Source organism: Corvus cornix, chromosome 4 (assembly GCF_000738735.6).
Source record: "Corvus cornix cornix isolate S_Up_H32 chromosome 4, ASM73873v5, whole genome shotgun sequence".
Lineage (NCBI taxonomy): Eukaryota > Metazoa > Chordata > Aves > Passeriformes > Corvidae > Corvus > Corvus cornix.
In genome coordinates this window covers 37,840,349-37,864,053 of record NC_046334.1, presented here as the reverse complement: position 1 = coordinate 37,864,053, position 23,705 = coordinate 37,840,349, and the positions used below count along the sequence as shown (strand labels likewise).

Sequence of the window (23,705 nt, the reverse complement as noted above, 5' to 3'; positions counted from 1 at the left end):
ACTCCAAGAGACAGGATAAATCTTTCTGAATAGTTCACAATAAATAAGTAAATAAACAAATGGGTTTTGCACCTTGTTTGCTGCTAACTCTAATCCCCTCCCTTCTAAATAAATGCTTTTAGTGCTCTAAGCAAGTACAATACACTTTAAATGGGAGCAGGCAGTGCTTTCCCATAGACAGGTGTAATATGTTTCTATCGTGTATCAGACTTCTCATGGGAATGAAAAAAGCTTTTCCCTTCTAACGATTTTTCTTCTTGTACATTAGAAAAATTATTAAAAAACACTCTAATGACCCAAACTAAATGAATATATCTCTGGGTCTGTAGCTCAGAATTTTTTTAATTACAAGGGAAAAAACATACCAAATCATTTGTAGTTGTTTGTACTTCAGTGTAACTTAAGAACGTCACAAATATATTTAAATCACTGCAACTGTATTAAATTATACTTCCTAGTAATACAGATTATATGTTTGACTGTATTGGACATAAACTGCATTTAACATCATATTATCTGGTATTAAAGAGAAAGTAAGTTGTGCACAAAACTATTCAGCAGAATTCAAGTTCAATAATTACACTTTTTCTTCAATGAGAGACAGTCAATGCAAAATCCTGGATAACATACTTGGCAAACTTAGCAAAGGCAGAAACAGAAACAAGGAATAAGAAAATAAATGATTGACAAAAGGCAGTATATGCTTAAGTTCCATGGTTAAGTTCTGTAGTTCATGTATTTTAACAGTGTATATAAATATTATTGAGATGGAATTGTAACAGTAAATCAGAAATTGGCATTTGAGAACCACCATGTTTCTTGCCAAATGTTACAGGTATTTTAGAGTAAGCCCAAATTTTAATCAATTCTGTTTTCTGAGTTCTTGGAACCTCCCATGTTTGCATGCAAACACAGAAGAAATTTCCCAAAAGTAATGAATTTTGAGCCACTACTAAAAATTGTTAACACTATGCAAATATTCTCTGTCACTGCAACAAAATCCTTAAACTGGATTTAATGTGCTCAAAGTAGAACTTCTTCCAAACACATACTCAGGTGAATTTTGTCCAAATAGGATGATATTGAGTGGGTTTTTTTCTAATATGTCTGGAAGAATACACTAATATGTATTAATGTGCAACAAAGAGAAAGAGTATGAGAAGCTAGAAGAAGCTGTATATGATCTGCTTTAGAAGGAAACTTTAGGACTAAGTTTCAGGTGTATATAGGACAATGTGTCTATGTACGGACAGCAACATTGAGTTAAGGGATTGAAATCTCATTGCACTCACTGGAGGACACAGCACCTCTGGGGCCCAGAGAAACATTCAGCTGTCCTTAGGCATTCACCTCAGCTGTCTAGACACACACAGCTGGTACTCTTGCAGATATCCACGGGCACCCTTTCCACATGTTAGATGGAGCTGCAGAAGGTCTCCCTCTATCAGACCTCGCACCTGACAGAGGTGTCGCAGCCTCCGGCACTGCTCCAGGTGCCAATGTTTAGGCAGCTCAGTGAACCCCTATTTTAGGGTGCACTTTTTGAGATTTGTTTGAGAAATTATTGATTCTCCTTTTTGAATGTCTCCATAGAGCTATTTTCTCCTGTGGACCTTCAGCACTGCTCATCGTGAACTGAGACCTTGACTCCAATACAAATACATGCTGCTTTCCAGGACAAAAATTCCATTTTGTTCTCACAGCTAATAGCCCTTATGGGACACCTTCACTTAGTCACCTAGATTTATAAGATCAATAGATCAGCTCAGGAGAACTAGCTTCAGAAACTTCAGGTCCCAAATTAAAATTATCATTCAAAGCTTCCTTACAAAATTACTCACCAACTTGTGATCTCTAATCTATTAGATCAGCACTGCCAGCATCCAGTAATGAAGCAAAACTTAAAATGCATTTTTATATAAATATGCATAAAACTTAAAAATGCATTTTTAAAAGTCTGTAAAAGTCTTTGTAAAGTAAAAGTTACTACAATTCTGAACAATAACAACTGGAATGTTGGATTCCTCTAGGAATAATGCGAGTGAAGGATCCTGACATCTGTGAGAAGTGCTCATTTTTCAAAACATGCTGTCAATATGTCATTAATATTAAGAGAAATAAGGTTAGTAAAGTTCAATATATATTGAAGAGTTTCCTTGACATTTAACACATCATATTAAAAGCTTCTCCAAGAGGAAAGAAATATCAACTTGTCACCTAGAGATTGAAATTGAACTGCTCTGAGACAAACTGCTGTTTCTTTCCCATGATGAGATTCACAGGATGGGCAAAATGTCAAGATAAAAATAAACTATCTGGGAAAAAACATCAAAAGAAATATAGCCATTGTTACAGTTACTGCCAAAATAATCTAGAAAATCAAATTGTTCCCCAGTAATAACATGCGACAGAAATCCCCACACATTCAGATCTGGTCTTGAAACACAGTGGAAAGTATTACTAAAGATATAGTCTTCTGCTCCATATAATCTGTTAAATTCCCTGGGAAGAAAATAGCTCCATTTTTTAAGATAGATCGTATTTTGAAATCACAAAGCATAAAAATTTATTTTCTGGTTTTTGAAGAAAACATTATGAGTAAAGAAGAAACCCTATAGCTCTATGAAATACTACGCAGTGAAGCCAATTGCCAAATCATGGGTAATATTAGTAAGACAATTTTACATTGAAAGACTGCTAAGTAATTTTTCTGAGCATATTCATGGGTGAAAACTATTGTGAAGGTATTTAAATATATTGCTGAGTGAACAATATCAAATACAAATGCATAAGTCATAAAAACTAAGTAAAGATATTGATAGGAAGGCTTGGATAAGGCCTATTATTTTTCAAAACAGATTTTGATGTCTGAAACTACTACAGATAATTGCTTTACTACAGCTCAGTCTTTTGCTTTCCATGGCCATGACTCTTCAACAACAACAACAAAAATACTCTTAGTTCTTCTTTGCAGTGGCCAGCTAAAGGTGTGTGCGTGCTTAAAATTTATAAGTGGAGACTCTGATTGGCAATTAAGGACAAAATGTACACTAAAACTGCCTCAAATCTAAAAATTTTTTATAATAAGTATCTCAACTTATTTACTATATAAAGCATCTCCTATTGTTTACTTAGCATTTCAAAAATATATACAAATAATCTATTGTTTAGCTTCAATTCTTTACCTGTGTATTAGTGGCATCACATATTTCAGTGGCATCTTCTATTCATTTACATGCAAAAACTGAGCACACATTTCTTCAACAAAGATACATATTCCAAAATTTGAGTTTCAGTTTAAAATCCAAGCAAATACTTCACAATTCACCATCTTCCAAGTCCCTTTAAAACATCCATTGTCAAATAAAAGCTCAAAAACTTGTATTCATTCCTTCACCACACTTGCAAAGATGTTATCTGATAACCTCTCCCCTAGACCTATTGACAGAGAAGCCAGTAAGTATTTCAAAGGATTCAAAAAAAGCAGTCTACAGAAATTTGTTAAGCTAGTATCACAAATAGAGGTGTGACTATGCATTATAAATCTTTTATCATCTGATAGAAATTAAGTCTATCTGCTTGTTAGGAATTCTTTTCTTTTTGTGAGCACACCTAACAGTTTACTTGACAAGTAATCTTTGATGGGGAACAGTTCTTTTTAAATTGGCATTTTCAGAATAATAACGTTAATCCAAGAGCCACAAAGTACTGAAGGAAACAAGCTGAAGGAAAAGGGAGTGAACTACTTGGAAAGATACAATGTGCTTTTCATCTCATTATTTATTGTTAAAATTCTCCTTGGAAAGGCCAGATACAACAGATTTAAGACTGAATGTTCATTCAAGATTTATCATGTCAGCTTTCAATAGTTTATGCATTTCAAAGCCATGGATAATTTCTTTTGCATACACACATAAGGCAAATACACACATAAACCCCCAAATTATATGGAAAGCATACCATAAGACTATTGAAGAATGCTTTAAATGTTAAGAAATGCCCACCTTTAATTTTTCTGTCCATCCTTCATTCTTTGTACATCCCTTTTGTGAATAAGCTTTTTGACAAAACCTATTTATGTGACCACTTTTCTCTTTCACAGGACCTCTGCTTTGCTCACTGCACAGAATGTTCATATAATGAGCAACTACTCAATATTTTGTTACCTCCTCATTTTTCAGTGTGTGACCCAAGGCCTTATTTACTGCACACTAGTCAAACCCTTCTCTCAAGACAGAATTGTTAATTTTCTCATAAGTTTCTCTCATGCTTATCACCACAGTACGTAAACAATTAAAAATATTAATTAACCAGTGTTCACAACACTCCTACAAGAATATAGAGAACTGAAGAGCAAAGAAATTAAGGTCAAGAAGGTCTACTAATTTCTCATCTGTAGACAATAATCTCCTTTAGTGCATATTTCTTTCCTCCTGTACAATGACACAGACCCTTTATTAAAAACATACATAGAGTATACAATTAAAGCCCACAGTATAGTACATTTGCAGAAGGCAGGAGTATGATTAGAAAAGTAAAGAAAATTTTTAAATTCCCTGAGTATGAAATTATTTTCCTTTTGGATTCTAATAAGGGAGCTTTTTTGAAATTATATAAAATTTCAGGTAAAAAAATCTAGTTCTATAACATGGTAAGAAACTGAGAGTAACAATGGTTTGTATCAGGATGAGAAAGCTTTGTGCTACTTGAGCTGAAAGAGTGGCTGACAACACTAATAATTCATCAGCTCCTGTGTGGACCAGCAGCAGGATGAACCAGGACATTAGGTGAAACTCATAGGTTCTTGCGGGTATCAGGGGAACGGCATGAAGTGGGAGTCTTAAGCTCCTCTACAGACTGTGCAGGGGAATATGTTCATTGTGAAAGATGACCATTTTGTCTGTATCCTTCTTCTCCCAAAAGAGTGATACAAACCTCTCCCTATCCAATCTCTTCTCCATCTTTTCTTATCCATCTTTTCTTATCCAGCTTTTCTTGTGCTGAATCCATTCTGTCTTGCGGGAACGTCATATTATAGATGTGAAAGATAACATCATAAGGCCCTCAAAATGTTTAGGGAAAGACATTTAAATCAACCATAACTATCAATACATTAGTTTTTCCAACAGATCCAAAGCCAGATAGCCAAAAGTTCTTTCATTTCTTTTTGTCTCTTGGCTGAGATCTTCATTACATTTGTCCCTTTGTTAAGTTGGGGGTTTTTTGTACTGGTAAGTCTTATGAAACATTTTCCGCCAAAGACAGAACGTCTCTGAAAAAGATACACTTGTTAAGATTCAAGTAATCATTCTGCATTAATATCTGACCTTCCCTCTTCAATTTAACCTGTTGGTCTCTGAATTAAAGCTTATTTTTCTAAGGTAATATAATTTTTGCAACTCATCCTGTCTTACAAGGGTCTAATCACCTATTTGTCTGAAAACTAACTTATTTCCTTTTGTCATGCTTGGATTATAAAGGCAAGTTGGAGTAAAAATGAAATAAAACCATATATCCTTTCCTTGTTCTATTTATCACTCATCAGTGAGGCACAGGCTCCTGCATCATGAGGGATGGTCTCAGCTGAGCAGTTTCACTGTTGACACCTTCCCCATTTACACACAGGAGCAGATGGCTTCTCACCTACTGCTGTCTCTTGAGGGTTTTAACTGTAGTCATGTAAATGAAGTTGAAAAAAAAAAGTTTCAGCACTGTTGAGAGACCCTTTGAAACTGTTGTGTTTAGTAACCTCTAGTGCAAAGGGTCTGAGTTTATTTTCAAACCATATTTTCTGCTAGGATAAAACCCATATACAAAAATATGTTGTAATCAGCCACAGTTATGTTCAAGGATATATATGAACATTATTTTCCTCTCTTATCCTGCTTTTTCAATATCCATTCTTTTTGAAATGAAAGTTATTGTCATGTGCTTGTCCAAACCTGCCATAGTGTTAAGCCCATTAGTGATGAGTATAAAGATTCCTATCTGCTATATTCAGAATACAGGGAACACAAGATGAATTAGAGAAGGGTTTGTGTTTTAGAAATCAGTCTGCTCATTAGAGAATGAAATTAACTCCTTATTTCTGCCTTTAATAAACCTGACACTCCATGACTGTGACCTGTGAAAGAACCACAGAAAAAGCAATGTATGACATGTCTAATACCAGCACAGTCTGAGTAACAGAAACTTGAAGCAGAAAGGTGGGCACCTTACATTTGAGATAAAGAAGAATGTTTCAAACCAAGGGAATATTAGGAAATAATTAAAAAGTACAAACAGAAATAGGAAAAATGCAAGGACCACTGGTAGAGAAGAGTAGAGGGGAAACAAGATGATTGTGAAACATAAAGCCAAGAGAGCAGGGACCAAATTTCTTAAATTCTTAAAAACCAAAACAAAAGACACAAAAAAATAAGACATTAGAACAGCAAAAATAGGAATTAAATATGACAACAGTGGGCTAAGTTTCAACAGCAGTGATCTGAATAAAGCATTAGGTAGGGGCTTGAGGAAGGATGAGATGATATAGAATGCGATTTTCCAAAGAGCTCACAGCCAGCAAGAAAATTGAAGTTTGGAAAAGTTTTAGCTCCACCAGCAAATAAAAAAAATATTGAATCTTCAGCACTGCTTTGGATAGAAAGAATTTGTAGATAAACCAGACATGAAGAATGAATAGCAAAGACAAATTAGTTGGATATGACTAAAGTTGTAAGGTGAAGGATACTGAGAAACCTGAAAAAATTAAGAACACTCAAGGAGGATGAAGCCCTGATAGTGGACAAACCTTGCAAGAAACTCAAGTAGGAGGATGTGCCATGTCAAAAGCAGAAAAGAGAATTTCATCTGTTCACTGACACCAAAGAGGTTTCCATAAACTCGATTGACAGCTTTGTAATTCTGTTTCATACAAAGACTGAAAAGGCAAACAATGAAAAAATCTTTCTCTCAAGTGTGGGATCTTAATGACAAAGGAATGCATTGGGAAAAGCAATGGGAAAAGGTAGTTAGTAGCTCATTCATCAAACAGATGGTGCAGAAAAGCAAAGGGAAAAAGGAATTGGAAGCTACATTTCTGTAACTCCACACTCTGGACATACCAAAGTAGGGCTAAAACTGTATTTCTCACATAATTGCAAAGAAATTTACTCCAATATATTGTCTTGAAAACATCATGCATTTTAATTAATGTCATTATAAACACCGTGTTTCTCGTGGTTTGAGTTCATTTTCATATTATTTGCATTCTTCATAATCCTGCTTCTCACATAATTGATGTGCCTTTATTTCTATCTACAGCACTTACATGGGGAAAAGAATCCCTCACACCAGGGAAACTCAAAGAGATCTTCTAAATAACGAAATAGACAAGAGCCAATCCAGCTAATCAATAGCCTAAATATTTTTTAAATTAAAACAATGGGCAAGAGCCTCAGACCTACTTAAATGTGTTTTAACTCCCATAGCACAATGAGCACTTAACAATGCTTTAAACAAGCAGCTGAGAGTTTCTCAGAGCAGGGAGATCTCGAACAGCATAAAGGTAGGGGAACCAGTTTATATTTCCTACTTTAAACCATTGCATGTGGAAAATGAAGAGGGAAGAAAGAACCACTCTGGGAATGTGGGGGAGGAGGCTGACTGTAGTGCTATTCTTGCTGCAGTAACTTACCTGGCAAAGCCCCAGCCAGCTGAACTGAGATCACTGTAAATCACAGCCCTGACACCTTACAACTGAGTAAGGAGGTAGTGAATAGAAAACAACGCTTTCCTTTCTACCATCCACATCTTTTCCCATCAATCCAAGATGATTCAGTTGTATACCTTCCAGAAACATTCCAAAGACAATCTAAACATAGAAATGAAAATTTCCTCTATTACCTGGGTGGGAAAAAAGCACACCGTAAGATTTAACATTAAATCACATGACTTTATACAAGAATAATTATTAAACTGTCTTTTTTTAAAATATACTATGCTTAAATTTCTGTGCTATTATTCATATCTTTAAGAAATGTCACAACAGTTATTTCTTTTAGTTTCAGACAGAGTAGAGTTAATTAAGGTCAATTGGACCAATGAGAATTTAGTCACTTTTTTCCAAGAAATTGCTAATCCTCACAGTTAGAAAATAAAAAGCAAAACAGTAAACCTGAGCAAAATATGCCCAATAAGAACATAAAGAATCTCTATCCATAAATATATTTGTACCACATACATTCATAATTTATTAACATATAACATATATCATATATATACCCCTATATAAAACATTAAAAATTGTAGAACTCTTCTTGTTATGATTGAAATTTGCATGTAAAGTATGAAGGGGAATTTATTTACAGCACTTCTTCCACTGCTTATTGCTATGAACCCTTAAGAACAAAATGAATATTCAAATAAATCTAAATCATTTAGAGTAATTTTTTTTAATGATGTCTTTACTCTAGTCATTCATAGAATAATTTCAAGAAATAATTCTGGATTTCTGATAAACCAAAGCTTGTTCATTTCTACATATGCATTAAAATAAGGTTCAAACTGAGAATAAGAAAAGTGCTAAGTGACAAGTGCTGTTGAATTTGATCATTTCTATCTATCTATCTATCTATCTATCTATCTATCTATCTCAGCTGGGTGGTAATTGATACTTTATCAAAGACTAAAGAGCCATTGTAGTAATTTTTTGATGATGAATGTTCTACCATTTGAGGTTTTACATAATGTCCTGGTTCTGTATTAAGGAAGAACAGAAAGAATGGAATGCTTTCCTTATATTTGCAAACAGTCAAGGAGACTACAAAAAGGTTGTTTGTCTTCTGATCTGCCTTGAAGACTGATACCAGGATTCTCAGAAGGAAGCTGTCATAGCACTTAATGCTGCCCTGGTGTTGACGTGTTCACTTATTCCAAATAATTTCCAAGAGTCAGTAAGCTGGCTCAGATCTGGAACACGAGAAGAATCTTCATCTACTGGGACACACAACAAGTCTGCACAGACCCAGGAAACTCACAGGGTGTCACAGCTGTCAATATTCACTTGACCTGAAGCAGAGCAGGTTTTCCCAGCCACATCTTCAGCAGTACACAAGATGCTTTTCAGTTGTCCCTGAGTGTTGCCCAAAGTGTCAGCTGGTGTGCATAAGTTGCCTGGCACAAAACAGGAGCTGCTTCCATCTCCAGTGCTGGTATCCCAAAAAATGGAGTCAGGAGCAGCTCACTCTGTATTAAAATCACTGACTAGCTGCAGATGAGCAGTTGTCACTTGCTCTGTGCATGTTTGCAGTGTTATTGGCACCATGCGGACAATTCATAACCTTGAAAAACACCACCTTACATGAATTCAAGTATGGGGACTGGTTTATAGTGAAGCGTCGAAATATCGATCTGCTGTTGACAGGGGTTTCAGAATGCTGATCTATAACAGGGAAAGAGCAGCAGCAGTGAGATCCTTTAACTAGCACAGAGTCAAATCAATATATTTCAAAGAGAAATGCTGTGCCATGCTGATGATGCCAGTTCAGGCCATCAGCCTGCACATCCTGAGTAGGACCACATTTTCAAAAGAACATCCTTTCTATTCTTGAAAATTCTCCATTGTTCTGGAGTATCCTAGATGCTGTATTCATATTCTCTTCTGTACAGCCTAATCACACTTTTGCAAATGCATTTATAATTCTCGGTACCTCTGTTTCTCCATCTGTCAAATATGGATAAAAATATTCTTAAATTAAAGAGTTGCTGTGAGGCTTAATTTATTAATGCATGTACTCTTAGATTCAGAATTTAAAGGAAACATACACACAAATTGTTATCATTATTGTTATTACTGTTCCATTTCAAAAATATTTTGAAACAATAAAAGAACCGGCAAAAGATGGTCTTTTGAAAGCATTGGTTGTTAAATCCTTTTGAATATTACTGTGTTGAAGCTATCAAACAAATCCATTTTATCATACAGTATACATATATTTTATCATCATTTACACAACATGTAAAATCTTTATAACTGATGCTTGGTTCAAAAGGGCCAGAATTTTCTGAAGTAATGAGTAAGTCTTTTTCTTAACTATATGAAAAACTTTAGACACTGAAAGCAGGCAACATAACCATGATTCCTCTGGAGAATTCTTGATAATAATACCACTATCTATTATACAGTGCACGTGTATGACAGTTTGGGGTCTATTAGAATTTCTGAAACAATTCTTTTTGCATGAACTCTTATAAGTTGGCTGAATATTGCACCAGAAATTATAAACTATGGTTCTGCAAGCAGCTAAGTCAAAATAGTAAAATTTAAGAGCCTGAAGCAAATCACAAAAGCTATATTTAGGACTGTAATTCAGGGGCCTTATTTCACAGATACTTAGCATTGCTAGTTGCCCTACATGCCATAAGTAATCTCATCACAGCAGAAGTGCCACCACTAAACGCCTTATATATTTGCATGCTGCCATTGTCATCCTCTGGAGCCCTGAATCCTGTGTGGCCACAGGTGTGTAGAACAGCACTGCAATCAGCTTCCACAGCTGACTAGGACTTGCTATTTATAACTTAGTAGCAGGATATCAGCTTCATAACATCCTACCTACAATTACTGTAAGAGGCAGACTGTTATATGCATTATATTACAATTATATTTTGTATATTACCTTTTATTTTTCCAGAGGAAGTATATCCATAAATGAGCGGACCACAAAATTAGTCTATAGAGGTTTAAAACTCAATATGTGTAGTAAATCCATTAATTTTGGATGGTGAAAGTTTTACAAGCACACACAGTAATACTCAGGAAAACTTTCAGAGCAGCTTCACCTCTGTCAGATTTGCACTGCACCCAGTCTATATTGTAAATCTTAACATCACTATTAACAGAATTGATTGATTAGGAAAATTGAGTGGCTGAGTTTAAGTGGATGCAGGAAGCATGCTATAGATCTGTATAAATGCCCATAATATTTTGTTTTCTCTTTTCCCAGATGGTAATAGAAGTTCCTTCAAGCAGAGTAGCCACAGCTGTTGTCCTTAAATACTTGGCATTTTCACTTATAGTAAGATTAAGTTACCTCAAAATTTGCAGTATTGGCTTTTACTTTGTACATTTGAAATAAGAAATGTTTTAAATACTGCTAACAAATACGGTTAGTTTACTGAAATCCTTAGGGCATAGGCATATGTTGTGATTGTAGCTGGAGCACTTTGAGAAATTAACACCCCCAGCTGTTTACTGCCACCCTGCAGCTGGAAATTATGCCCCACACACAGCTGGAGCACCCTAATTGTCCATATGGGCAGTTATAGTTAGTTTCCACGAAAATCAGACAGCTATGCCTCAGTCACCTTCAGAGGAACAGAAGAAATCCTGGCACTGGGATAGATTAATGTGGAGATGGTAAAATAATGGAACAGGAAAAGGAATTATCAAATTTTGTTGGAAACAAAGAGGAGCCTGGCTTTCCCTCCTTTGTTCAGGAGCTGTATTTAGCCAAAGCCTTTGTCCTTGCCTGAGCTCTGCTGTTGGTAAGGAATCATAGAATCATTTAGGCTGGAAAAGACCTCTAAGACCACTGAGTCCACACACTAATCTAGTGCTGCCAAATCTACCACTAAACCATGTCACCAGTGCTACAACTACATGTCTCTTAACCCCCTTCAGGGATGGTGACTCATGTCCACATTTATATCCAAAAATTGTGATAACCATCCCAAAACCCTAAAAATCCTAGTCAAGGATGAATCTGGCCTGCAGAACTGTTGTAAGGGAACACAGACGAGCACTATACCTACAGCCTGGGCCCCCTCCCGTCAGAGAAACTTGTGAATTTTTTTTCAAAAGCTTACTGTCTGGGAAAGTTCACAGCCTTCAGCCAGGTACAGAAAAGCATAAAACAAAGAGAAGATTAGCCCTATGGAAAGGGGCTTACCAGAACTTTTACACTGGAAAAAGAGCTCCTCCTACCAGCTCACCAGAAATGTATAGCAGCTAGGGAAGGAGGACAAGTTCTAAAAAAGATCCAGTGCAATAAAAATTTTTGTCCCATTTACTTTCCACTGCCAGGAATTATTCTTGGATCAAATGTCCTAAGAAATTGTTCTCACAAAAATTTAGATATAAGTGCAATACAGGCACTACCATCCAATGACTGAAGCTTACAGCATTCATATAGGCTATAAAAAACATATATTGAAATAGAATCATAGAATGGTTTGGGTTCAAAGAGATTTTAAAAGTTCATCTAGCCCAACCCTTCTGCAAGGAGTGGGGAGATCACTGACATGGGTGAGAAAGAAGATCCACATCTTCCTTTCTCTGAGACAAAATGTCCTGTAAAGAAACCCCTCAACTTCCCTTTCTGAAGCCATTTCACTACATTTAAAATACAGAAAAGAATATATGAGCCTGCAGAGTGAGAAGGATTTGAGACTCTTGTGGGTACTACGTTCTCCTGGGACACCTGCATTTCAGTCAGTGCTCCCATGAATATTTACACAAAGAGAAAAAGCTCCTAGAGGCGAGATTAAAAGAGACTCCACTGAGAATGCCCTGTTTGGGAGTAAGCAGCAGAAAGGCACTTAGGCACTGCTCATTGCTGTCAAGAGTCTGCAGTACACTGGCTTCAGAGAGGAACCCAACCGAAAAAGTTCCCATGCTCTCTTCCCTCCCTCATTCTCTCCCACATTCAGGTATTGGGCAATGTTACTTTGAGACCACGCAGCTATAAAACAGTCAATTAAATTATTACAGCACAAAAAGCACAACAACCACACTTCACTTGTAGCTGCATAATTGTTAGATGCTCATTGTGATGATAAGTTACAGTATGCCTACAGAGTTTATGGAGACACGAGCATTTCAATTCATCTGCCTTAGATATCTGTTCAGGATGGAATGAATCCCCCTCTAGAAGAGCATGGCCGTCTACACAGCTATGAAAGGAGACAAAATAAAACTGTTTAAACTAGAAATTCGATATTTGTATTACTGAAGTTAGATGATTCCACCTCCTAGGAATTCACCAACGGCCACAGTAGATGGCAGCTGAGAAAATGGTTGTGCCAAGCTTGTTTTCAGGATAGTCCCTCTTCCTTCATGTGCCTTTATCCTTTGTGTATACAGCCCCAATCTTGCTTGTTATCAACTTCTAATGAAAGTGTTGGTAAAAATCAGTGTTTTGCAATAGTGGTACACCACTGGAGTGCTGACTCCATCTCCTTTCTGAGTGGTAACAGCTGTTGTAAAACACAATATTACTGGGCACATACAGTTACACTTGGTTTTCCCCATGTAAATCACATTGAATATAATTACACCATATAGGACTTCAACTATTCTTGTACTGTTCAGTCACTTAATACAGGGAGATCCCTCTGCAGCTCACTGTCACTGACTTTCTTTTTTACTGCCTTACATATTGTAGTCTTGACAGTAAATTTTATCAACTCCCTTTTTTCTTCATTGTTTATGGACATGTGAAATAGCAAAGGTGTTAGTAAAGGCTTCTGTGGGTCTCCACTGATAACCTTCTATCACTGTAGAACAGCTCATTTAGTCCCACCCTCTTGTTTCTCTGTCTTTAAGGTGGCAATTCACAAAGGGACTCTTCCTTCTTGCCATAGGGACAGCTTTGATTCCATACAAGCATTCTGCACAAGGACTTTGTTAAACACATTTTGAAAATCCAAGCACAGTGTATATACTTGGATAGAGCAAGCTGAATCACCCTTAGCTACAGCACATCTGTGAAATTGCTTCTATGTTTTATAAACTCCAGATTTTCAGGGTGTCTGAGTGTGTTGTGGAGACTGTATTTATGGTTAATTCATCTATAATGCAGATTTATTCATTCACTAATACAACTTGACACTATTTTCTTTTTTAATAAAAACTTCCCATAATATTTCTTATCTTTTAATAAAATAGAGATTATGCAAGTAGTCTTGTCTCTCCCAAAGTCAAAATGGGCCTCATAAAAATTGGCATTTAGGTGTAGATTATACATTATGCTGAAGATAACAGATGAGGTTATCAGTTGTTTTACAATTTCAAAAGAAATGTATCAATAAAAACTAAACAACACAAATTAAACTTATTTTTGCCAATAACACCCAGCCATGATGAGTCCCTGTCTGCCCACCTGTTTATATTAATCTTTTAGGCAGCATGAAATTAACAGCCTGTGTTCCACTTGTAAAATAATTTTATTGATAGGCTGTGCTTTAAAAGGTTTAAATTTCTCTTTTGCTTCTATTTTTTAAAGAGCTCCTCCAAAGGAGTCATATTTTAGCAAAAAATTCTCTCATTTTACAGTATGACCTTAAGCAAACCAGAAGCAACATGTGCCTATTGTGCCATCTTCAGGTTATATTTGGAATAAAGTTATCTTGGATTTTGCTGTCTTTCTAAAATAGACAGTTTTTGTATTTTTCCTTTTTGACTGAAGTCAATACTAATGACTTCAATTAGGGAAGGATAGAAATGGGGAAAAAACGGTTTCACCACAACATAAAACAGCTTCTTTGTCTTCATCATGAGAAAAATGGTCTCAGATCACTACTCTGCTAGTTGAACTTTCATTCTCTTTCCTAACGCAATGACGAGATTCTACTGCTGTGTTTCCCTGTTTCCATAGAATTTATTTGTGGAAATTCATGGTACTCTTGCTCATATCAAAGTAGATTAATTACTTCATGGGACTTACACTGCAACTTTTGCTTTTTGTTTTTTACTTTTTTTTTTATAGCACTGAGTACTGTGGAAAACGACATCACAGCACACTCTTTTGGTGAATGACTTCAATTTTATCATGACCTTCTGATTCTTCAGTGGACTGTTGTATGGAACAGAGCTGAAGCTTGCTTTCTGCTGGTTTTGACTTGTGTTCACTCTTTAATGCCAGCATCAACAAGTCTCTACAGAAGCAAATGTCATTTTTGCTAAATGTTTTTTTAAAGGAACCTTGACTATAGCAGGGAGTTTTCCCTCTCACATATGAGTAAGGACTATGAATAACCTCTACCTTAAAATTCAACACAGCTCTGGTGATTCTGAAGACATAGGACTGCCTGTTGTTCTCATGCAAATTGGTGGGAATTAAGTTAACAGGCTCTATATGAATGGGAGCTATGAATACAGCAGGATCTAGTGTAACTGTAGATTAGGGTGAGCCTTATCTGAACAGAGAGGAAATGCACAGAATCCAAATTAATTCTACCCTAACAAATTGATATTGTTAAAGAACTATGACAAACGATCTGCATTTCACTGCACTGATATTTCACTTGCCTGGTTCTCCCACGTGCCAGTGTGAAACACGTGTTCTTTCTTGCAAGAGAAGTTCTGTTCCTCCTGAAGAAGCCATAGACTCTATAAGCCTCATCCCTGCTTACTGAGAAAAAAAAAGTTAATTTTGTAATAAAGACTGACAAAGCAAGAAACTTAGAAGGAACCACCAAATTGATAGTGAAGTTATCACATGACAACAAAATAATGGCATGACATGAATTTCAACTTCTGCAGCACAAGGAGATAAATAGAAAAAAAAAAAAAACCAAACCAAAACCAGAATTATAGAATCCATTGTGGATTTTCTCGATAAGTGGTTTGTCTGCAAAGACCTGAGTGATTGTCTGAACTAACATCTGTCTCTTTAGGCTGCTGATTACCTTGCATAGGTTGCCCTGGGAAGAGTCATCCAACTGAGTCACGTTTTATCATCCTTTTACTACCAAATGACTGATAGTGCTTTAAAGTTTACAAGACGAAAAACTTATCACAATCCAAAAATTCAGGTCTTCTGAATTGAATTCTACTAGTACAATGGGTATTACATTTCAAGCAGGATACAATTGCCTTCTCATGTCCAGCCTCTCATCCACAGCACCCCCAAGTCCTTCTCAGCAGGGCTGCTCTCAATCTCTTCATCCCCCAGACTATGATGATTCCAGGGGTTATCCTAACCCAGGTGCAGCACCTTGTCCTTGGTCTTGTTAAACATCGTGAGATTCCCATGGACCTACTTCTGGAGCTTATCCAGGTACCTCTGGATGGCATTCCATCCTGCAGGTGTGGCAACAGCACCACTCATCTTGGTGTCATCTGCAAATTGCTGAGGGTGCACTTGATCCCTTCATTTATGTCATTAATGAAGATATTAAATAGCACTGGTCCCAATATGGACTCCTGAGGGACAACACTTGTCACTGATGTCCACCAACATTTAAGCCACTGACCACTACCTTCCAGATGTAACCATCCAACCAATTCCATATCCACCTAACAGTCCACCCATGGGATCCATCTCTGTCCAATTTAGAGGTAATGTCAAAGACTTTAAAGAAATCCAGTTCAATGACATCTGTAGCCCTTCCCTTGTCCACTGATGAAGTCAAGCCGTCATAGAAGACCACTTGGTTAGGCAGGTAGGACTTGCCCTTGATGAAGCCATGATGGCTGTTTCATATCACGTCCCTGTCTCTAAGTGCCTTGGCGTAGCTTCTAGGAGGATCTGTTCACTGATTTTTCCAGGTACAGAGGTGAGGCTGACAGGTTATTGGCTCCCAGGGTCCTCCTTTCTACCCTTTTTAAAGAGAGGTAGAATATTTCTTTTTCCAGTCACCTGGGACTTCACCTGACTGCCATGACTTTTCACATATCATGAAGATTGCCTCAGCAACTATATCAGCCAATTCCCTCAGGACCCCAGGATGAATCTCATCAGGTCCCATAGATTTGTATGTTCAGATCCCTCAGGTGGTCAGGAACCTGGTCTCTACCTACAGTGGGAAGCACTTTGCTTCCTGAGTCCTCATCCTGCTGTCCATCCACTCAAGAGGTGTGGGAAGAGAGGTTGCCATTGAAGACTGATGCAAAAAAGTTGTTGAGTACCTCAGCCTTCTCCTCATCCATTGTTCCCAGTTTACCAGCATTATTTATCAGGAGGAGTACACCTTCTTTGGTGTTCCTTTTCGATGTACTTACCTGTAGAAACCCTTACTATTCTTTCCATCTGTGACACAAAATTCAGAGAAAAGCCGTCTGGACACCACTACTCAGAATATGTCTGGCCATTGGTTGTCAGGTGGTGAGCAACTACACTCTTCTTCATTTGTTTTGCATAGTCTTCTCCTTCTCCTTCTCCTTCACCTTCTCCTTCTCCTTCTCCTTCTTCTTCACCTTCACCTTCTCCTTCTCCTTCTCTTCCTTCTCCTCCTTCTCCTTCTCCTTCTCCTTCTCCTTCTCCTTCTCCTTCTCCTTCTCCTTCTCCTTCCTACTCCTACTCCTACTATTATTATCCTTTTCTTTTTTGTCCTATAAAGTGTCTTTATCTCAACCCATGAATTTTACAAACAGTATCTCTAAAGTTGCCCACCTTTTGTTAAAAGAAATTGACACTTCATTGGTCCTTACAGTCAGCTTTGTCACAGAAAGCATAGTATGTTCTTTAACTGTTAAACTAAGTTTAATGAATCTCACTATTCACTAAAAAGTATTAAATTATCAGATCATACATTGCCCATCATACTTATTATAAATCCCAGCTGTTAAAAAAAAAAAAGTTTTATAAAAAAGTTGTCCACCCTTTACACATTCAAGCAGTTTAGATATCTAAGATCTGATTATCTGCATTTATAATGGACATCTTCATCTGCATGATAGATGCAATCAGTAACAGCTAAAACACCTCATCAAGTGTTACCTTAAAACAAGGAGTCCTCACTTTATTACCCATATTCATAACATTCATGAACTCCATAGATGAGAGCATAAAAATAGATGACTGTATAACTTATGCACATTGGTTCAGGCTGAGAGAAAAGATGGGAAAACATTTCTCATACCTGAAAAGTGCATGAGTGTGTGTAAGAGCATGTGTACATAGACTGAGATTCTATTAATCAAAATATCCACACATTAGTCATTGTCACCATTCACCAGCCACTGTTTTTTGATTTATTATACTGATTTGTTTTTCTTAACTCTGAGAACATTGACAGTTTATACACACTGATGCCAACAGAGCTCCCACAGAACTTTCTTTCGTGCATTACATCCAGGTCTCCCTGCCTCTCTGACAATAAAAAAAATAGGAAATTTCATATCCTATTGAAAAAATTACTAGTTCTAAAACTAGTAAAATTTGAAACCCCCACTTCCTGCTGTCCTGTTGTGATACTTTCTCCTTGCATAGAAACACACATAATCTTCATAAGTACATTATTGTGACAAAAGGAAAATCTTGGAGGAATTTACACCCTAGAAAGGAGGAAAATAAAGTAAGAAAATGTATAGTAGATCACTGCTATACTTCCCCTAGTCATCTCTTGAAAATTTAAAGGTTTGCCTATCAGAAGATATGCTAGAAAAACCTTTATAAACGGATGACCCTGAAGCTAGATATATGAATACTAAATGGTGAATGTAAAAGAATGGCACCTTGAGGTAAAAGATTAAATTATTCTTTCTTTTCTTGAGGATCAAAACTCTCTTACTGAAATATATCATTTATTTGCAGTCTCACATTTGGAAATGTTAATGAGTCTTAAGAAACATTAATTTTTTTTTCTTACATTAGGCTTTTCTAGTTATCAAATGAGTTGCATCAAATAAATATAGTTCTTTCAGATAGAAATTTATTTTTATTTTTACCTAAATACAATGAAAATCCTGTACAGAGCATTATTTCCAACTACTTTGAAAATTCTTGTCAATACTAATGGTAGTCATGACAGTATCTACGGTAGAAGTCTATCTTACACATGAAATAATGATTAAACATTATGAAAGGCTTTGCTAGAGCAAGTATAGGGCAGAACAGAAAAGTCCATATTAACACCAAACCTCAAATTACCAAAATATCTCTACAGAGCAGTGAGATTAAACAGAAAATTTACTTATTTCTCAGAGATTTAAAAAAATGTTTTTCTTCTATTTGCAATGGATTTGAGGGGAAAAAATTGCTCACAGTGCTCTTTTCCAAATATATGTTTGTCCAAGTTTGTTATCTGCTGATGCTGTCCACTTCAGACATATAAAGATAGTAGTAAAGCCATACCCCCTCTTTTGAGAATCAGAAATCATCAATTGGAACCAATATTCTGTCAGACAGAAACAATCCTAGAAAAAAAGAACAAAAAAAATTTCCTTATCTGGGCTTTGTATTCAGGGCTCAAAATAAGCCTTCATGAAGCAAAAACAAAGAATGAAGACTCAGAGAAAGAGAAAAGCAGATTTTCTGATGCCTCTAACCTAGTGAAGCAGCAAAATCCCCTGTAAAGAGACTGTGAATTGATACTAGCCTGACCTGTAGTATTTCATCTGCCTTTTTTGTTTGGCAGCTGCAAGGCAATAGAGCCTTCACACTCTTGAGTTTTGTTCTCATCTGCAACACCAACTCTTTATCAGAGAACTTAGTTTGGAAATCAGTTTTCTCAGTTTAAAAGAATAAGTTTTGCAGTAGCTGTTAGGAGTCTGTGATCTAGCATAATTTCTATTAAGAACAAACTGTGTGAAAACATTCCACTACACATTATTATAATTAGGTGATTATTTTAATGGTATGTAGCTATTTTTACGTATTTCATATGTTGTGTTTCCAGAAGAGGTTAACAGTTTTCTTTAAATTATCATTCTGAGTTCCTTGAACTCTTAAAGACAAGAGTCTAAGAGGTGATAACCTTGGAGACTAGCCCTGAAAACATACAGTACCTCAAATCATATTTACAACCTCAGTACACGACAGCTTCTTAAGAACACTTAAATCAGAGCAAATGAAAGCTCGTCTGAGCAATTGAATAACTTAAAATGTGCCATTCCTCCTCAGATACACAACGCAGAGAACCCAAGTTAACCTGGTTATATTTAAGTCATTACGCTCTCAATTGTAAGGCCCGTAGCATAGGAATTAATTTCTGACAAGTGATGATTTGAAAGAATACAGTTCTCACACAGCATGTTACATATTCCATGTTCTACCAATTATTCATTTGCTTCAGTGTGTCTTTTCAGGAATGTAAAAAAAAAAAAAAAAATCTGAAGAGCTCTCTTAAAAAAATCTCATCACATTCAGCAAATGATTTCTTTGAAAGGATTTCTCTGAACATCCTGCCAAAATAATTGCAGCTCATTTCAGTCCAGCATTACAAAAAGAGAATTTCACAAGGACATGTTTCCCTATTGATTATAACATTTATTTTATAGGTCTACTCTGACTGAGCTGATTGCTGAGACTCATGCATTGTCCTCTGCACTGCACCTCTCACAGGTAAGGTCAAGGTTATGGTCATATCCTGATCAGCTTTCCTGTATATGAGAATTAATGAGTCCTTACCATAATAATCTTGAACAAAGAAAGTCCCTCCAGCTTTACTAGTGGCTCAGTTCTTGCTCCTTTCTTGTGCTTCCATAAAGGATACATGTCTGAAAGAGTCAAAGACAGATAGATGTTGGTGTGGTCAGGATTTTTTGCCATTCTCCCCCATGAGAAAAGCAGTTCTCAAATTATGGAACAAGGCAGTGCAAAGAGGGAAGGGCAGCCATCTAATTCACAGAGATGTGGCTATTCTACAGCCATACACGCACGTTGCCCTTTTGTCACTACTAGATTGCAGCATTTCATGGTCCGAAGCATCCATCACACACAGGTGAAAAGCTCATTGCTGTAGGACTCTGCATCCACACTGCAAGCGAAGCATGCCAGATGGCACCGCAGTGTGCCACTTCAACCTTCGTTCTGGCACTCAGGAAACTCCTACCAGTGTACCAGGGTAGCCCTTTTGGGGATTCCTTTCAGCTAATTATACTGAGATGTTTATCTTTCCTTAGGTTTTTCATCTATCCCAGTTTCCAGATTTAAACATGGAATTCATAACTCTCAGGTAAAATCAATCTATTAGTTGCCATAGTTGCCATAGTTGCATAATTGGCAGTGTAATTAGTTAGACAATTTGGGTATAAAAGACCTTGTCTAGTGTTTTCTATCCTCCTGGCTCCCATGAAAGGGCAACCTGATAGATGACAACAGAAAGAGCTGAAATATTTATTTTTAGAGGAGTAAAAATATGAACTCTTCATAAAAGCCAGAAACCACACTTGAATCCTTTGCATCATTAAGGTCACACTTAAGTTCCAGCCCTATGACTGACCTAGACATAAGTGTGCACTCATTTTGGAAGGGTCACTTTCAAAGACATACGGATGGAAAGACGTTGTCTGCGCTTGCATGCGTGGAGAGTCAGCAATGCAAAACAATTTGGTTTTCTACATGTCCTCCTTCATATAAAGGGTCTTGCTGATTTTGCATTTAGCCAGAGACAAGAAAATATACTAAAAGAATTGTACTGCCCATGCATGTACTTGAAGAAAGACATTTTGTTAAACCCTCAGTGGCCAAATCATAAACTCTTCTAGATAGTGCAGATAAAGGCTCTTTCCTTTAAGAGTTCACAATGTTTTACAATAAGATTGCTAAGGTGTAAAATTTATATGTAGGTTTCCCAGCTGAGATGAAATAAAATTTTATCAATTGTAGATTCATTTCCATCATCTTGATTTTTAATGTACGCATAAACCTTTTTTTATTACGTTCTATAATTTAATAAGTAACTGTATGTTTTAACTACATTTAAGTATATATTAAATGTTTTATAAATGCAGTCAAAACCACTTTTAAAATGGCAGGGCAGCCAAATTACTGCAATAATCTCATCTGCTGATTGACTTGGATCCCAATCTGCTTTTACCACAAGAGAATGAAGTACCATTAGATCTAGGAATATATTTTCTCTAGCAATGTTTTGTTATACCTAATGAAAGATATGAATTGGGATATTTTTCTTAACTTCTAAAATGTCACTTTTCCTAACAAAAACACCATAAGAACTCCCAATTAATTTTTCCAAATATAGTCAGTGTATTACAAGGTAGTTCTATCCGTGTATAAGCAATGATGATAGTAACCAGTGGGGAAGGTCATTAGGAAGCCTTCCTGGGAATACTTACCAGCTAGATATCCAACATTTTGGGGTTTGGAGCCAGGATAACAAGGCTGATAGGATAGTAGATCATGGACTATAGATTATTTACTCAGCATGGGATTGCTAGCCTCAGCAAATAGTAGGAAAGGGAAAAGAGTTTGAGTTCCAGTTAAAACATAGTTTGAAAAGTAGGCCAAAAGATGAATCTAACAAAAAAGCAGAACATGCTGCTGAGTGTATGGCAAAAGCTTTTAAGAGGGTATAGTTATGAGATCTAAGGTCTTTTGAAAAGCAAAAGGTACCAAACATTGTTCCACATATTTATTTCACCACTTGAGCAGCTCGGAGGCATCTAATGTACGTTCTTCCACAAAGGCAACATTCTTCACAGACTTCACATTCCAGAGTCAAGACATTTTCTCACTGCAGTTAGAAATACAGGGTTATGAACTCAATAACAGCCAACAATCAAGAACGTAAGATTCTAAATTAGGAAGTATGGTGTAAAAGAAGAGAGAAAACATTGGTTTTCATGAAATAAGGAAAGAAAAGAATTTGTTTCTAGGTGTCATCTTTACAAGCATAAAGGATGCCCAGACTATTAATTTCTAATAAGCATATGATAATTTTGGTAATACTTTGTGATGTTCTCTTCTTGAATACCTAATATAAGGCTAAACGAGTTTAATGGAATTCAGAAAATAACTTTAGAACATCCAAAATCTGAGACAGATTTTAAATTATTAAGATACTAAATGATCAACTTCTTGTTCCAATTTTACAATCTCAAAGATATTTTAAACCATTTCTTTATAATGTGGCTAATTAAACCCAGCTGATAGTGATCTTTTTTGAAATAGTAGATCTGTCATTTCACAAAATGCTTTGGATCTTTTATTGATTCTGAGCTGATGTTTATAAAAGACTTTCAGACAGGAAGAAATTGACTGAGTTTGGAGGAAACAGTGAAACTATCTATACATAGAGCGATATGGACTACATTTTAGTAAAACTGCTGTGGCCTCCTGATGAAAAGTACTGCATAAAAGGTAGGTATTGGAATCATTACACAGAATTGTCAAGCACAAAAAGTAAACCAATCAAAAAAGTGGATATTTATTTCATTAACTTTTTTCATTTATAATAACCTTAGTTGTTAGCTATAATTACATTCAGTAAGAATTTTTTAGATAGCACTGTTATTTTCAAGTTGATTGTGTCCCTTTAAATAAATCCCATCATGTGTATAAACCAAACACATGGCAGAGATCTAAAGCAGGTATTTAAAAACCTCTGAGCACTACATATTCTGTGTTTGTGAATGTTTCAGCCATGACCTCAGTTTGGAATTTTCTTGATAGAGGTACAAAAGTCATGAAGATATTCACTAACTCTTTGCAGTATTATTCATTATATTTACATGCTATATTTACCTAGATTCTTCTAATTTCACATTTCTAAAAGTCAAAAATGTTCCTCTGATACAAGAGAATGCTCACTTTATTCACTAAATGGATCAAGGAATAATCATATATATATTTATATATATACACACACACACAAATATTAAGCAGAAAGAATGAGGCAAAGATCAAAATCAAAGTGGGACTTCGATTCCTGAGACTTTTTATAGAAATTATTATGCCTGCCCCAACTAAATAAATGGAGATTTTATGCCAGAATATCTTTCAGCAATAATTTAAATACAAGTGACTGAAACAAAA

General features: G+C 36.2%; 1 long non-coding RNA gene across 1 annotated transcript; it reads right to left on the bottom strand.

The window, feature by feature from the left end:
* Window positions 1-18,291: 18,291 nt before the first annotated feature.
* LOC109144875 lies at window positions 18,292-22,699 on the bottom strand. Its single transcript, XR_002045910.3, has 3 exons — window positions 22,284-22,699; window positions 20,337-20,425; window positions 18,292-19,123 (listed from the first exon to the last, which is right to left on the bottom strand). It is a non-coding gene; the product is annotated as an uncharacterized LOC109144875 (long non-coding RNA).
* Window positions 22,700-23,705: the final 1,006 nt, after the last annotated feature.